This window comes from Meriones unguiculatus, chromosome 15 (genome assembly GCF_030254825.1).
Source record: "Meriones unguiculatus strain TT.TT164.6M chromosome 15, Bangor_MerUng_6.1, whole genome shotgun sequence".
Lineage (NCBI taxonomy): Eukaryota > Metazoa > Chordata > Mammalia > Rodentia > Muridae > Meriones > Meriones unguiculatus.
In genome coordinates, this window is record NC_083362.1 from 45,642,960 (window position 1) to 45,661,429 (window position 18,470).

Here is an 18,470-nt window from a genome sequence, read left to right on the forward strand (position 1 = left end):
TCAGTCTATCAACAATACAAATCTGGCTAGGTTACTAGGATGTCAAACTGGCAGAGAATTTAATCTAAAATGGGTTTAAGTATAATCCCATTAAAAGGCCTTCTGTGTCCTTTGAAATGTCCATTAGCTAGGAAACTGTCCCTGTGGAAAGCCACATGCTCTTGCGTGGCGGGAATTATGCTCCCAGCTACAGTTGGCCTTGGGATCACACTTTTTGTTTTGTTTGTTTCTTTGATCCCTGTTCCAAGATCTTTTCTTTTCCTCTAACTAGTGTTTCCTACTAAAGAGTTTTTGAAACCCTCTGAAAAGTAAAAAGGCTTTGTGAGTGACTCTGAGAGTAAATCAATTAGATTGTCCCAGGCTAAAAAGGCAATCTTACCATTGAGTTTCTGCATAGTAAATACTTCATAATCAGGGACTTTGTCGTTCTTGTCGATGATTGAATCCCTACTTCCTCGAACAGCAGCTGGCACATTGCAGGCATTTAGAACATATTTGCTGAATGAATGGACAGATGAATGACAGCTATTTGGCTACACTTGAGACACTGACTATAATATACTAAAGATGGTCGCTCGTTTTCCTCATTATGATCACGTGTGCGTAGGACAGAGTACCACAAATGCATTGGAAGAGTGTTAAATGACACTGCACTGTCTGAGCACGTAGGCGTGTTGCTTTGGAAACGCCGTGCGTACACCCTGCGTACACCCTGCGAAGCCAAACCACACGCTCAAGACTTGCCATCCACATCCGGAACCATCTTCACCATTCTTCTCCCCCAACCGTGGGCTCTTTGCTGTTCTCACAGTTCTCTGCTGTTTCGGTGATTGAAGTGGGTGGCGGGGTGTCGGGTCGGGGCTTGAGGAATCTTGCACAGTGAAGGGCCGTTTTCATGTTTGCTGCTTCTCAGCCGCTTTGCTGCCATTAGCAGAGAACTTCATCCAGGAGAACTTGGATGATAACGCGCAGTCCTTCCCGCTTTTTATTTCAGTCTCCCTTCATTTTAATTCACCTCTCCATCCTTTTTATTTGTCCTTGTTTTTAATCTCCCCAGGTTTTCTTAATCTCTTCTTTCCTCTAAGTTTCTCTATTTTTAAAATATATCTACTTCTGAAAATAATTTATGTTAACCTTTTATGAGTAGTTCTTCAGAGGTACATTTTGTCTACCTGTGAAGACCATAAAAACATCATTTCCCTTTTGAAACACCATGTTTAAAGAGACTTTCATCCACTGCCTCACTCAAGTAAGAGTCTTCTGTCCTGTTAAAGACTGTCAAAAGTGTATAGCTGTCTATCACTGTTTCTGATTGGCATGGCATTGCATGGTGTCAGTGACAAAATTTTACCCAAGCAAGGTTACCCACTCTGATGCTGTGGGTAGTTTAGGAGCCTGAGACTGAATCATCTTGCTCAGCTTTGTGCTGAGTTCCAGAGCAGCCTGGGCTCCATGAGACTGAACCCAGTTTCAAAAGAAAGAAAGAGGCGTGGAGGGGGTTACAAAGAGGTAAAAAAAGAGGGATGGGACTTGAATAACAAGTTACTTGTGTCTCATCTTCCACAGTCAGTATTATGGGAGTTGGGGGGGGGCATGTGACCTAATAAATACCTTATCTTTTTTTTAATGATATATAGCCCCCTAATATGAAAAAAAATTTCCCCTATCCTGGAAAAATTTGACACATAAAGTAATCATAAATAGAATTATGTCAGTTGAGTGTGTATGTTGTCCAACTTGGTTAATTCTGAAGGACACTGGGAGGTTAGAGAGTAAATACAATACAAAAATCCTATTGCTACAGAAAATTAGTTTGAGGAAGATTGTGAAAAATATACATCGATTTTTCTCATCCATAACAATTCATGATAAAAGAAAACAACATGATTGTTTTCACCAACCCAGTACTCTCTGCTCCATATCGCTCAGATAGAAAAAAGACACTGGATAAAAGGTAGATGATCGCTTGTTTCAGAATACAGTCTGGCCATGTGACCTACCTCAACTGCATAATTAGGATGCCTTCCAATACAGAGATGATAGTGTCTATCTATTCTACTCACAGAAAACTGCTTTTGGAGAAAAGTGCGAGTTAAGCTGTTTCAGGACTGTTCTCCAGTTAGTTAGTTAGTTAGTTAGTTAGTTTTTTAATGCTTTTTTAAAAATTTCATTTTATTTACTTTACATCCCACGGGTGCCTTCTCCCTTCTCTCCCCCCAGTCTCTCCCCTTCTCCTCATTCCCCTTTTCCTTCTACTTTTCTCCCCTGTTTTCCTGTCTTAATGAAGCCTGTAAGTATATGGTTTGGGCCCATGTATCAGTACTTGTTTGTGTTACTGTAGTTAGAATGCGGAGCTGTTTCATTCATTATACAGGATGAGTTTTGCAGAATGTAAGAAAATAACTCTTGAGTCTGTGTTTGTTGGTTGGTTTCTTTTTGAGCAAGAAAGCACAATGCCCAATGATCAATTAGAGGCTTTTCTGCCTAGGGCCAGAGAGATGGCTCAGTACGTAAAGTCACTAGTCACCAAGCCTGACAGCTTGAGTCCCATCCCATATCCCACAAGGCGGAAGAGAGAACTAACTCCTGACAGCTGTGCTCTGGCTGCCACACCGATGCCATAGCGTGTGTGCCCTACCCCACACGATAAGTAAATATAAATTTCTTATAAAAGAACCTCTTCACAGCCTGTGTGACATACCTGTGGACTGAAGTCAGGCTTGACAATTTTCCTAAGCTTTCTGCCAATGCTGATAGTATACTCAACCTTTAAAATACAGATAATTATAGCTTAACACACTTTTCCCAAAGAACAAAAGCCTTGGAGTTTATTTCAGATTATCATTAATAGGTTTATATATTAGATTTGAGCACAGTAAAGACTAACTGAATAAACATAAATGGATTTTCCTCATTTCCTTTTAATATTCATTTCTGTAAAATGGGAATAATAATAACAGCTACCCCAGAGGATGGCTGTGGAAATTGCATGATTTAATAAAAATAAGGTATGTAGAACAGTTCCTGGCAGGTGGCGAACACTCCATATCTGCTGTACATTATACTGTCTTTAGTAGTTGCAAACAAACAAACACCACTGTGCAGTAACAGATAAAGATGCGAACTACAAGACAAAGCATGCATCATGGATCTGCTGGATAATCTATGAAAAGAACACAGTTTTCTTTTTTAATACAGTAAAATTTTTCCACTCAAAAATGTGTGATCCATGACTCAGCAGCCTCTTCATGCCCTGAGAGCTCATAGGAAATGTAGGTGGTCTAGCCTGAGCCCCAGTGAACCCAGTGAGGACCCGCATTTTACCAAGATGCCCAGGTCATGCTTTGGACACAATGGACTAATATAAATCTCATTTAGTTACAAGAGGGCTTTGTCTCTAAGGGTGTATTACATGATATGCAAATATATTTTATTTTATATCACTTATACAATTTCTCTTTGGAGATATGCATGTCTCTTGACACCTTATGGCAAAAGCAGCAGAGAAAAAGAACTACGAACACTGTTACCAGGATAAAGGGCCACAGCATTACTCTCCATTAGCCATGCTGCCACCTGCTCTCCACCCATACCTCATACCACCGTCCTTTGCCTCAGAAAAGCAGAGGTGTGTTTCTGCAGCTTGAAGGTTGGTTTTCTTCTCTCGTGTGAGGTCGGCTCATCCTAAGCCACCTGGAAAAGATGCAAGCCTATCCCCCATCCGTCTTGAATCACCTGCCTGCATATCGCCCGTCCAGAGCAAGATCATCTTACACCATTCTTACTTCTTTCCCAGACTGAAGCAGAGCACGGGGCCCATTGCCAGAACCTGCCCGGATGTCCTCTACAACAGCCTCAATGGAGGGTATGAGCAAAAGATATCACAATCATGTTAGCTCCTGGACTGAGGAAATTGTTGTGTTTAATGTAATCAGTTGTGGTGATGTCTCCACATGCATAGATACACCATGTAAATATTACATGTAAATGCACAAGCAACATGCCACCTCAGGCCATACACACGTGTGCAACATACATACCACCCTCAGTGCAGACACCATTACAACAGGTATGTCATCACACATATTCTTTATACACACACACACACACACACACACACGCACACACACGCGCGCGCACACACGCTGCGTACATACAGTCATCCCATGACAGCATACACACAGGCTGTAAATACATTGCTATATACACAGTTGCACGTGACTGCCCCCTACAAACAGCATTGAGTCTCACATAAACTGGCGTTCTTCAAACCGAGATCTATGAACATATGGACATTTATCTTCATAGGGAGCAGTTTTTGCTTTAAAAAGAAAAAGAAAAAAAAAAAAAAAGAAAGAGGGTTTAAGTTTAGAATCCCTGGTTTAAATCCATAGGAAGAGGAACCCCCTGCCTAATTGCTCGTGACTCTTCAAGCCTGCTAGTCTCGCAGCATTATTTCATATGAATGCACCCTAGCCTCATCGCCCTAAGCACTACTCTCCCCCGCAATCCAGATGGACATCTATGCCCTAATGACTGCTTCCTGCTGGGCCACGCTATAGCCCTCTAAAAGGTTGCTTAATCTCCCAGACTTGCACTAAACTCCTCTCCCTGACCCTGCCTGACTGGAAAAGCAGAGTCATTTTCTTTCTGTTGCCTGACACAGAAAAGTACCTTGGTATGGACGGGCTGGTCAGTTACCTGGGGTCTCCCCACTGCTGTGGTGAATTATGGGATTAATCTCTTTGGGGGTCATGGTGTTATGTTGGCTCACTTCCTATCTGGACTTGGAGTTAAATGAGTCACTAATGGGTCTTTTGTAGATAGTGCATTGGCAAGAAGCCCTTTCTTTACGTGTTATCTTCTTTGGGATCCTTGAACACATTTCCCCACATCCTAAAATCGAATCATCTGCACAGAGGAGTGTGATAGAAACAGAGGACTGGTATCCTGGAGATCTGGCAGTGTGCCTCCATCTTCAACCTCAAGCCCTTCACCTTTAAAATAAGCCAAAATCTCCCAAGATGCTGAAAAACAGTCACTTGTTCTTTCATTTTATGCTCTCTTTCATACTATTTATTTTTGAAAATTCATGACCTGCCTTGTCCCATAAAGGATTTAAGGGGCTTTACAAGGATACATAAAAAAATAGCATGATAGCATAAATTAGAACTATGTAAAGAGTCAAGAGAAAAGCAAAGAAAGGGACATAATGGAGCCAAAGTGTCACTGGAACATCCATTTGGCTCTCTGAGCCTTGTTACCCTCTTGGCTCAGAAAAAGAATGCTACAGATTGTATTGCATCCAGATAAGCTCCGGGAAGGCCAGAGACACAGCGCTCACTGTGAGCAGTGAAATCGCTAGCAGTGTTACCAGCAAGCATGGAGATACCTTTGTGTTCCTGAGGACCACTGACTTGCACAAAATTTAATCAAGGATGTTGTATAAGTCAAGGACAACTTAATTTACTGTGTGCTTTGTTATTTAAAGATGGATAGATTTAATCATCCCATACATATTCTTTGTAAATTAAGAGCAAGCACGCTACAGGTAAAATATTAAAAAATTCAATAAATCAAACAAGTAGGAATCAATCCATTCCAGTTCCATAGTGTAGTCAGTTAAGCAAGGGAAGAATTCAGGAGAATACACTGCCAGGAAGGAAAGTATCACTCGCCTACAACCCTGCAGAGAGCAGACTCAAGCTTCTGGATCCCACCTGAGTGAAGATTCTAGCCTGGTCTTGAACAAGGCTACCCTATATAAAGACTGATGTCTAAATACATCAATATTTAATGCTAGTTGCATACCCCATTGTCCAGTGGGGGAAGGGAGGTTGTGAATGGAAAATGTTCTACTCACAAAAAAACCATCCATGACCCAAACAAGATTGTCCCTCTCACTCCAGCCTCATTGTTTACTAGGCTTCCTGATCCAAGACAGACCCCGAAATATACATTCTTTGTATCTCTCTCTCTCACACACACACATACCTGCAGGACCCAAAATACGTGTTCTCTCTATCACACACACACGCACGCACACACACCTTCAAGTGTGCACTCAAACTCCTACACATACATGCACACACCTTCATGCGTATCCTCCCACCCATTCACACACCCATTCCCACGCATGCACATCTCAGGACTGCACAGAGCTCGCTCACTGCCGTCCTCGGTGTAAGCCAGAACTCCATATAGAGTGCTCCCCTTCCCAGAATCCTCGCTGTCCCGTCCCTCCAAAATAAACCCCACTTCTCCCCGCCCGTCAACTTCAGTGTCACTTCCTCCTGAAGGCGTTGGTGTAGGATATGGACTGGCAGCGTCCCTTGAAAAGCAGCTTTCGTAGCTCTGCTCAGAGCAGTACACAGAAGAGACGTGTTACCATAACATTCGGCTAACAAGATTTGGAGAGTCTACTGTGTCAGAGGAGAGCTGCCAGGCCGCTCCAACACACCTCAGCTGCCTGCCACCGAGTCTCACACAGTGTGAGACCAGCCCAGAGAAATCAGCAGAGATTAGAGAGCACTGATGGATGGAACAGATGGGGCATTTATTTATTTCAAACACTTTTTGCTGGGAAAGCCACATGAGATGTATATCTTATTTCCAGAGAAGATTCGGGGGAAACAGCTGTCATGCAGTTTTCATTCCAGAACTCTTTAGGACAGAACAAACAATATGATGGAAAATAGACAGCCCGAATAGCAGGCCTCCAACAATACAGACCCACCTCAACGGTGGTCCACTGTCACCCGTTACTTCTCAACATAAACCAAAATAAACCAGCGCAGTGACCTTTGGGTATTAAATCAGGTTTCATGTTCCGCAACGGTGATCAAAATATTCCCATGCTGTCTTTTTTTTTTTTTTCCCCCTTCCAAATGGAACCAAAGTCCTTTCAGAAAATTCATGGAATCCTTGAAAACCTAATGATCCCTTTATAGCCTCAGGTAAGCTACTGCAAAATTTAATTTCTGCTAACCTACCTGCAAAAGAAATGCTTTCCTGTGGGCTCCAGTTTGTGTTTCCATGCTGAGGCAGAGCGTGAGAGACTCTTGCAAAGCAGGCGCGATAAAGAGATTAGCACTGTGATGCTGACTTTTGTCATTCCTAAGCCACGGGTGGCTTGCTCTCTAAAACGTCATTCAACAGTTTGTTTGTTTTTCTGAACTATGATGAAAATGGATTTTTTTTTTCTGGGAGTTTCATTATTTGAAACACAAGAGTAGCTACCAAGGATCACACATAATTATTTTTAAATGCTGTGTCTATACATTTAACATTTGGTTAAGATTTTGTTTTGTTTCGTTTATTTTACCTTCCTACGTAGAATTTATTCCCTGCCCTACCATTTCTTTTTAAACAATGGCACCGGGTATCCTTTTAGTGAGTCATCTCTCTTGCTTTTTGTGGGGTCGTCCATAAGACATGCTGCCCGCTTCTAGGATGCCTATGAGTTGGCTAGGCCAATGCTGAAGATGGCTGGCCCTGACCCATCCCGGGGCTGCCTGAGATTCTGACGAGGCAAACTCCAGTTAGGATCCAGACATCAGCTCCTGCTCCCTCATATACCTAGGTTCTTCTCAGCCTGGTCCTTGGCTATTCCTTCAGTTTATGAGGTTCTACTACTCTTCCAATAAGCCATTTGTCCTGCTCGGCAAACAGGAGCAGGTATTGCAGGGCTTAAAAGCAAGGAATTCATTCTTTAAGGGAGCTGGTGAGAAGATGAGATGTTTAAGGAAAGGGGTGCCTTATGGGAGAACACAGGGACTATGTGTTAGTGTGGCCCAACAGGAGAACAGCAAGCTCAGACCATGGTGAAGACTGGTCCAGGGCAAGGACCACACTGCTGCCGTCAGGCTTCCCCGAGTGCTGCGGGGCGCTCTAAACCCTGGGTGTACTGAAACTACTGGCGTCTCCGAATGATGAATGTGATTTTTATCCCTGCCAGCAAAGCAGAATGCTCCCACACAGTTCAAATACTCAGCACATGCAGAAGTCAAGGTCTCATGTTTGCACGCCAGCTCCTCGGGGGGGCCTGAGTGAGATCTGCCATTTCAGCGGCAACAGTGGAAGGCCGAGTTCTGCAGGGCAGATTTCTGCGTCTTGAGGAGAAACTCTGCTCTCGGGCAGATGATGCCTATAATTTTGAAAAACAGAAATGATTAGATGGGATCAAAAATGAGTCAGAAGTGAGGATTATGAAAAAGATTGCTTATAATAGATAATAAAATTCCAAATTAACAAATAAACATAGATGGACTACAAAACAAAGTGATAGATTGTCGTTCTTCTTTTTAGAAGATAAACTATTAATTTCTTTTCACATTAGAAGCCCTGAGTCAGAGCACCGCTGGAGCAGTATTTGCATTTCCGACCCTGGAGCAGTATTTGCATTTCCGACCCACGGGAGCCGTGAGATTGTATTTGCTGCAAGCACACCACAATTATTCATTATGTAGCCATTGATAACTTTTAAGCACTCCAATAAAAAGGCAGAGGTAATCCTATTGGATTAAAAAGCACGATTCATCTATTTGACGCTTGTGACAAACATACTTTATAAAGATATAAGTAGGTCAAAAGTGTAAGTGTGGGGGATATCCTGGGCTCACAGTGATCCAAAATAGCTAGAGTGATGGAGCCAACAACTAACCGAGTCTATTTCAGAGCAAACCTCTTGCTGTGGAAAGTAAAGGTTATTTCATAATGCTGAAGGAATCAATTCAAGAGGCCATGGCAATCCTAAGTGTTTATGTGCTTAATCACACAGCTTACAAATATATAAAGCAAAAAACGATACAACTGCAGAGAGAATGAGAGCCTTTGCGATTATATGGGAAGTGCAAAAGTCTTTTTATTGGTAGCTGATACTTTTGCATCAACCATTAATGAAAATTTCAGTAAGGGCTTATGAGTTTGAAAAAGATGTGTAACCTAATTGACATTATAGAGCACTCCATCATCAGCGTCAAAGCACACATTCTTTCGAAATGCACACAGAATATTTATTTACATAGGAAATCGGAGCCATAAAAAAGGTTAAATAGTTCTTGAAAGATTTGAATCATACAAAACACGATCTCTGATATACTAAAATGATATCTGAGATCAATAAAAGGAAGAACTCTGGAAAGTCTCCTTATATTGAGACAATAAATATCATACTTCTAAAGAACTCATGGGACGAAGAAGCAATCAAAAGGGAACTCAGAATGTATTTTTGAATGGAATATAAATGGAAACACATTAATATACGTGAGGAAGAATTAGAGAAGTCCTCAGAAGAAAATATATACAATGTTAAATAATCAATATTAATGGAAACAAAGCAAATTTAAAATCAATGACTTTTCAGACTCCACACTAGTCAGCTGGAAAACCAACAGCAGATGAAAACAAGCAAAAGTATAAAAAACGGGCGTAGTTGAAGTAGCAGTTAGAAAGCATTAGAAGACCCTTCTCCTTTGTTTCTGCCAAGGATGTTATCACAGCAATGGAAAAAAAAGTTAAGATGGTTGATTTAATATTTAGTTGTTACTCAATACTTTTGACCATATAAACACTCTAAGAAAGCAAAAGCACAGTTATTTTAGTAGCTGCAGAAAACCCTTTGACAAAATCCAGGATCCACTCTTGATAGTCTCCACGAAGTAGATGAAGAAGGGACATCTAAAGCTTTTCCCTTGAAATTAGATGAAGATTCATTTCTTGTTTCTTCCCTGGGACCTCATCATTTGTTTCTTCTTATTTGTTCTTTGATTATTTTTCTTTTTAAAAAGAATTTTAAGAATTTTGTCCATTTCCTCTTTCTTCACCTCCAATTGACTGGCCAAATCTTTGATAGATTTGTTCATTTCCTCTTTAACTGTCTGAATTTATATGGCTATTGCTCTGAGAGAATTGTTTGTTTCCTCTTTATGAGCCTCAAATAATTGGGTAAGCATAGCTTTAAAGTCATTTTCCTGGCTTCTGATGAATTGGAGTATCCATCAATTTTGGGGGTTGCTGGTGAAGTCATGATGTCCTGACTTATGTTGGATGTGTTCTTTCACCTACCCCTGGCCATTGGTTTATCTGAAACCTGCATTGGACATATGACAGGAGTCTACCACAGAAGGCATCTGAAAGACTCTATCTAGCAGTGTTTCAAAGCAGATACTAAGACTCATAACCAAACCTTTGGCAGAGTGCAGGGAATCATATGAAAGAAGGGGAATTAGTATGATGTGGAAAAGATAGGAGCTCCACAAGGACAAAATATATCTGGGCACAGGGGTCTTTTCTGAGACTGACACTCCACCAAGGACCATATATGGATATAACCTACAGGATATAACCTCTGCTCGGATGTAGCCCGTGGTAGCTCAGTAACCAATGGGTTTCCCATAGTAAGGGGAACAGGGGTTATTTCTGACAGGAACTCAATGGCAGGCTCTTTGACCTCTCCACCCCTCAAGGGAGGAGCAGTCCTGCTAGGCCACTGAGGAGGACTTTGCAGACAGCCCTGAAGATACCTGATGAAACAGGGTCAGATGAAAGGGAAGGAGGTCCTCCCCAATCAGTGGACTTGGAAAGGGGCAAGGAGGAGATGAGGGAGGGAGGGTAGAGTTGGGAGGGAATAAGGGAGTGGGATACAGCTGGGATACAGAGTTAATAAAATGTAACTAATAATAAAAAAATAAAATAAAATTTAAAAAAAGAATTTTATATTCATCCTTTGAAATTTTATATATGTGGCCAATGTATTTTGACCACATCCACTAACCACTACCTCCATTCAGCCTCATCCCATCTCCCTCCTGTCTTCATGTTCTCTTTTATTATTATAATCATTATTATCCTATTAACCCTATGAGGCTAGTGATGCTGACCTTATTCACAGAGGCATGGTCAACCCATCAGTGACCATGTCCCTAACAAAGAGCAGCTTTCCCTTCCTCAGCAACCATCAAACACCAATAGTTCCTCAGCTAGATGTAAAACCTAGGGATCCCCCTCCCCATCCATGCTGGAATTTTGGCTAGCTTGATCTTGTTCAGGTCTTCTGCAGGTAATCATAGTTGCTGTTAGTTGATATGAACATTATCAATGCATGTCCAGAAAACAGTATTTCACAACTTTCTTCCCATCCTCTGGTTCTTTGATTCTTTCCACCTTTTCTTCCATAATGTTCCCTGAACTTTGCCTGGAAATATAAATGCCCAATCTATAGCTGAACACTCATAATCACTTATTCTCAGCACTTGGACCAGTTATTGGTCTTTGAATTTACCATTACCCACTTCAAAAAGAAGTTTCTTTGACTAAACTTAAGTGCAGCACAGCTCTAAGCATAGATATGTGGAAGGCAGTTTGACAACATGGCCGTTTAGAGAATTACCAGCAATAGGTTCCCCACTCGGGGTGGCGTTATCCCCAGTCATGGACTTTTGATCAGGTTTCTGTTAACCAGTCATGGAATACCTCCAGAGATACAAGCAATCAAAGTCAAATAGAAAATAGTTTGTTACACTTGTATTCATCATGCCATTGTTGTACCAGTGGACCCAGCTTGCCCAAAAGGTTGGGATTGTGATACGCAGGGTCCATTGCAGGGTCGGATATCTGATATTGTTTTTCTCCCACAACTGCCTTCTAGCACTTTAGAAGCTAGCCATCCAATAGAAAGTTCTCTATTCAAGACAGATTTTTCTATGTCCTGCAACCAAAGCAGGTAATTTATCCAGTAATAAGATTTTGCCATCTAGTTATGATAGGCCACGAGCAATGAAAATAGCCTGAGTACCCACTTCAAAAAGAAGTTGCTTTGACTAAAGTTACGTGCAGCACAGCTATAAGCATAAAGATGCGGAAGGCAGTTTGACAATATGGCAGTTCAGAGATTTGTCACCAATAGGTTCCCAGGGTGTCTCTGGGACCTTCCTGAACACTAACTTACATGGAGGTAACCTTTGCCTGGCACTGAGATTGGTATTGCTAACTTGTGTCTTCTGGGAGCAGAATTGTTTGGCCCTGCAAGTTATCTCTGTTCAAAATCCTTTTCTTAAAATTATAGCTTTAAATAAGTTACAAAGTGGTGGGTTTTCATACGGTTTCTTAATAGACCTTTAGTTTTATTTCACTCTCATGCCTCCTTCTTCCCTCTTTTCCTTAACTCTACCCCTCTTAAACACTTCCTTCCCAACATTCACTCCTATTCTTTCATATAACGGGCTCTACTGTCTCTTCTTCCGACGCTTTTTGACTCGAGTTGAAGGCTTGTACGTTTCCATACGAATTCTTCATACTCACTTCATTTTGGTTGACACTTTCCCATTCTTGTCCCTGTCCTCATCATTCCACTACTTACTTGAATCTTTCTGACCCCAGAATTTTCCTCTCTACATTCATTTGACCTATATTCCAGTATCAACCTTCTCCCAACCCATCCTCTCCCCAGTGGCCTTCTTCTAGATTTCTGGCTTCCACGTGTACTCCAGGTTAATTCACAGACAATTGTGATCATCTTTAGAAAAATTCCGAGAATTTTTTTAAAAAGAGGTAAGTGAACTAGATTCCAAGATAGAGATCAATATATCAAAATCACATACATCTTTATATACTAAGATCGAGCAATGGAAATTTGAACTTTTAACATCAATTCTATTAGCAGTAATATATGACTTACAGATGAATCCCACAGACAGTAAACAGTATCTATAAAACATTTCTGAGAAAAAAATTCAAGAGAATCTAAGTAAATAGTGCTACATGCCATGTTCATGAATGAGGAGAGCCAGCATTGTTAATATAATAATTCCTTCCAAGTTTATCTAAAGACTTAAACAATACTAATAAAAAAATTAACTGGCAAACTTGTTGATAAACTATTTGTTGACAAACTATTTTAAATCTTGTGCAGAAATGCAAGAACAAGTTTGAAAAAAAATAAAGATAAAGAACTTACACCTCTGGCTTCATAGCTTACTATAAAACTTGAGTAAGGAAGACCCATGGTAAAGACAGACAGAATGATTGATTAAAAAAAAAAAAGAATAAACACCTCAGGAAGAGATTCACAAGGTACAGGAACAATTTGATATTCTTATGCAAAAAAAGTAAACTCTGAAAGATCACCAGAATTATATGTGAAAATAGACCATGAACATAACTGCAAAAAGCTAAATTTTTAAAGAGAGAAGCTTTTTTGTCTTTGTGTTAGATAAAAAAAAAAATTTCTTCTATATAGCATCAGATAGCTTTTATCAGTATTAAAAAAACACAAGGAAAGTTTTTATCCAGTATATATGGGATACTTAGTAAATGTAATCTCTTGTTGTTAAATATATATACTGTTTAAGGTTTATATGTACTTTTAAATTTGAGTCAAATAGTGGCCATAGGCAAGATTATTAGCTACATTCTTTTTTTAATTTTTATTTTATTAATTATATTTTATTCACTTTTTATCCCCCCATAAGCCTCTCCTTCCTCCCCTCCCAATCCTACCCTCTCTCTCCCTTCATCATGCATGTCCCTCCCCAAGTCCACTGATAGGGGAGGTCCTCCTCTCCTTCCTTCTGATCTTAGTCTATCAGATCTCATCAGGAGTGGCTGCATTGCCATCTTCTGTGGCCTGGTAATGCTGCTCCCCCCTCAGGGGGAGGTGATCAAAGAGCAGGCCAATCAGATTATGTCAGAGGCAGTCCCTCTTCCCATTACTATGTAACCCACTGGACACTAAACTGCCATGGGCTACATCTGTGCAGGGGTTCTAGGTTATCTCCATGCATGGTACTTGGTTGGAGTATGAGTCTCTGGGAAGACCCCTGTGTTCAAATTTCTGTTTCTGTTGCTCTCCTTGTGGAGTTCCTGACCTCTCCAGATCTTACTATTTCCCACTTCTTACATAAGATTCCATGCACTCTGCCCAGCCATTGGCCATAAGTCTCAGTGTCTGCTTTGATAGTCTGCAGGGCAGAGGCTCTCTGTGGCAGGTTCCCAGCCTGTTTCCTGTTTTCTTCCTCCTCTGATAGCCTTCTTCTTTGCCTTTTGGGATGGGGATTGAGCATTTTAGTCAGGGTCCTCTCTCTTGATTAGTTTCTTTAGATGTACAGATTTCAGTAGGTTCATCCTATATTACATGTCTATATGAGTAAGTATATACCGTGTGTGTCTTTCTGTTTCTGGGATACCTCACTCAGGATGATCCTTTCCAGGTCCCACCATTTACCTGCAAATTTCATGATTTCCTTATTTTTCATTGCTGAGTAATATTCCATTGTATAGATGTACCACAATTTTTGCATCCATTCTTCAGTTTAGGGGCATCAGGGCTGTTTCCAGCTTCTGGCTATTACAAATAAAGCTGCTACAAACATGGTTGAGCAAATGTCCTTATTGTGTACTTGAGCCTCTTTTGGATATATGCCTAGGAGTGGTATGGCTGGATCTTGAGGAAGTGCTATTCCTAGTTGTCTGAGAAAGCGCCAGATTGATTTCCATAGTGGTTGTACAAGTTTGCATTCCCATCTGCAGTGGAAGAGAGTTCCCCATTCTCCACAACCTCTCCAGCATGTGTTGTCACTTGAGTTTTTGATCTTAGCCATTCTGATGGGTGTAAGATGAAATCTCAGGGTTTTTTTGATTTGCATTTCCCTAATGGCTAATGACATTGAGCATTTTTTAAGTGTTTCTCTGCCATTCAATATTCCTTTACAGAGACAAAAGGGCTGAGAAAGAAATTAGGGAGACAACACCCTTCACAATAGCCACAAATAACATAAAGTACCTTGGTGTAACCCTAACCAAGCAAGTCAAAGACTTGTATGAAAAAAAATTCAAGTCTCTGAAGAAAGAATTAGAAGAAGATATCAGAAGATGGAAAGATTTCCCATGCTCCTGGCTTGGCAGGATTGCCATAGTAAAAATGGCCATCTTACCAAAAGCAATCTACAGATTCAATGCAATTGCCATCAAATTACCAACACAATTCTTTACATACCTTGAAAGAAAAAATCTCAGCTTCATATGGAATAACAAGAAACTCAGAATTGCTAAAACAATCCTCTACAATAAAAGATCTTCTAGAGGTATCTCCATCTCTGATCTTAAGCTGTACTATAGAGCAACAGTAATAAAAACTGCATGGTACTGGCATAGAAACAGAATGGTGGATCAATGGAACCGAACAGAGGACCCAGAAATAAACCCACAAACTAATAGACACCTGATCTTTGACAAAGATGCCAAAACCATACAATGGAAAAAAGATAGCATCTTCAACCAATGGTGCTGGTTTAACTGGATGTCTACATGTAGAAAAATTCAAATAGATCTGTTGTAAGTGGTTATTAATATTTACTATTGGTTTATCTTCTAGGAAAGCTTGTTGTTAATCTTAAACAGCTGTATAACCAAATCACCACACAGAGACTGGGTTTTTAGTTAACCTAGAACACAATGCTGGGCAATATTTACTCCCTCCTAAACCTCCAAGCCCTCAGTTTCCTAACATTTAGATTTCCCCATTATACTTGCTTTTAGTGATATATTGGGTCTAGCCTATTTCTCCACATCGTTCCAAGATCTCTCCTCCAGCTCTGCTCTCCTAGCTCTCCATTTGCCCCTTCCCTTCCCACTCATTTCCTGCCTTCTGGCTCCTCCCCTCTTTCCTGTCCTCTGGCTCCCTCCTCCATGCTCAACCTTGTGTCTAGTTGCTTTATTTTGTCCTGTTTACACAAGAGTTGAGACACGATGCTTAGAATGAGTATCACAATGCAATATCTGGGTTGAAACCAGAGAGTTGGGGGTGGGGTGGGGGAGAAATCAGCATTTGAATGAACAAGGGTAAGGTGCATACATTTGAAAAGAACATTATACCAACATAGATCCATACTTATCACCCTGCAGAAAACTAAAGTCCAAGTGGATCAAAGACCTCAACATAAAACCAGACACATTAAATCGGTTAGAAGAAAAAGTGGGGAAGAGCCTTGAACTCATTGGCATAGGAGACAACTTCCTGAACAGAACACCAACAGCACAGGCTCTAAGAGCAATAATCAATAAATGGGACCTCATGAAACTGAAAAGCTTCTGTAAAGCAAAGGACACCATCATCAAAACAAAATGATAGCCTACAGATTGGGAAAGAATCTTCACCAACCCTTTATCCGACAGAGGGCTAATATCCAGTATATATAAATAGCTCAAGAAGCTGAAAAGCAACAAGTAATCCAATTAAAAAATGGGGAACAGAGCTACATTCTTATATGTCCAGCAAGTGAAGTTTAAAGATGTTAAGTGACTTCAATGTTTCGGTATCACTATTTAAGACAATAGTAAATTCAGTTTTGAGAAATAGTGTATGCCATTTACAGAAGTGTCAACAAGGGCTTATTTTCCTCATGTGACAACAATCTAGTTGAGTAAGCATTGCTGGTACTGGCTTGTCAACCCTGTGATCCAGTTAGGTTTCAAGTCCAGACTCAAGCACACGGCATGTGATCTCTGATCTTATTGAACTGTCTCTTGGGGATGGGCAAAGGCTGCAGCAGTCCATGAGCTTCTTTTCACTCCTTCCTCTCACCAGGGAGAAACCACCTTATTGTTTTTAATATACAAAATCCCAAATCATTCATTTTTTACCAATAAAGACTCAGGAGCCTTATGGTAGGGTGAAAACTTGCTAGCTCAGAGAGGCAGAGAAAACTCTTAGCTGACCTTCCTGTTTAGCTGACATCAAAACAGAAAAAGCTCTTTCTACTTCTCTACACTGTTTTATATACCCCCAGCTCAAAGTCCCTTCTTTCTGTTTACTCTGTCAGCTAGTTGTTTATCCGGCCTCTTGACCTAGGGTTAACTTTATTCCTGTTTACAGAAAGTTCTTAGATTAAAGGTGTGTGCTAGGGCTGGGCACAGTTTTTACAGTGCACAGTCTCTGGGTTCACAACGGAATCAAATATCCTGCAACACCATCTCTTCTAGAACATGCACGGACTTTCTCATTCTTGCCATCCTACTATCCACAACTACTTAGTATGGCCCACCCTTGGGTTACCACCTGGCTCTGCTTTTCATCAGTTGGAAGAATCTCTGCCACATACTTGAACAAAACTGTGATTTGTTTTAGCAGGGAAAATGGAGGAGAGGATCCATGACTGGCATCCACCACAGCCACACGGGTAATGGTGGTGACATCTAGATTCAAACTGCATTTTATTACTAGTTCTCATGCAGCTACATGAAAGTACGATGGTGCTGCTAGCATCCAGATACAAGTGTGAACTTTGCCTTCCCAGACCGAAGAATTTATAGTGCACCAAGAAGACAACAGAGGCAAGCAAGTAAAATCATATTTGAAATGTACCACATCACACATATAAACTATTAAGTATAGTTGCACATATGTAATAACATATATGCACACACACACACACACACACACACACACACACACACAAACATTGGGTGCCTGGTTAAGTCTGACTGGATGAGTTGAAGGTAGAAGTGGAAGGGTGGATAGGTATTTACTGGGCATTTCACCAACAGTAGGCAAGGGAGTACAGAGAAAGGGGAATTTTAAAAAATCACTTTACAGCCTGATCCTAACCCTGTCCCTCCTCTCCTCCCAGTCCCACCCTTATGCCCCCCCACTCATTCCCCTTTTCCTTCTCAGAGAAGGGAGGCTCCCAAGGGGTAGCAGAACTAAGCACATTTTTTCCCACTGGGGCCTGACAAGGCAGCCCAGCTAGGGGAAAGGGATCCAGTGGCAGGCAGCAGAGTCACAGACATCCCCTGCCCCCATTGTTAGGGGACCCGCATGTCGACCATGCTGGGAAATGTGTAAAGGCATAAGAATCAAGCAAGGGTGGCGTTTTCAGAGCTCAGGATGACGTTATTTATTTGAAGTTTAAAATGCAGGAAGCGGATCTAGAGAGATGGCTCAGCAGTTAGAAGCACTGCTGGCTCTTCCAGAGGACCCAGGCTTGATTCCCAGCACCCACACGGCAGCTCTCAACCTTCAGCAACTCCAGTTGCAGAGGATCTGGTCTCCACAGGCACCAACCACACAAGTGATGCCGGGACATACACACGGACAACACACTCATACACATTAAATTCATACATAAATGTTAAAGACGGTGCTGGAGAGATGGCTCAGTGTTTAAGAGAATTGGCTGATCTTTCAGAGGACCATGGTTTGGTTCCCAGCATCCATGTCAGGCAGCTCACAACTGCCTGCTCCAGCTCCAGGGCATCTGACACCTTTGGCTTTCTTGAACATCTGCACTGATGTGCATAAACACATGCACACACACACACACACACACACACACACCTACATATAATTTATTTTTTTTTAATTCCAACATTCAGGAAGTGTATGATGAAATGAGCAAAAGCTGAGTCTACACAGAGAAGCTGAATGATGATGGGAGAGAAAAACTGAATAAAACAAAACCTACCTCATCTGATAA

The 18,470-nt window shown here is 41.1% G+C and overlaps 1 long non-coding RNA gene across 1 annotated transcript in view; it reads left to right on the plus strand.

Moving 5' to 3' along the window:
- Positions 1-8,468, plus strand: part of LOC132648004 (uncharacterized) — a 9,257-nt gene extending 789 nt beyond the window's left edge. The window contains exons 2-3 of the long non-coding RNA XR_009586329.1: positions 3,797-3,865; positions 8,339-8,468. This is a non-coding gene — a long non-coding RNA (uncharacterized LOC132648004). The remainder of the gene's footprint in view (positions 1-3,796; positions 3,866-8,338) is intronic.
- Positions 8,469-18,470: the final 10,002 nt, after the last annotated feature.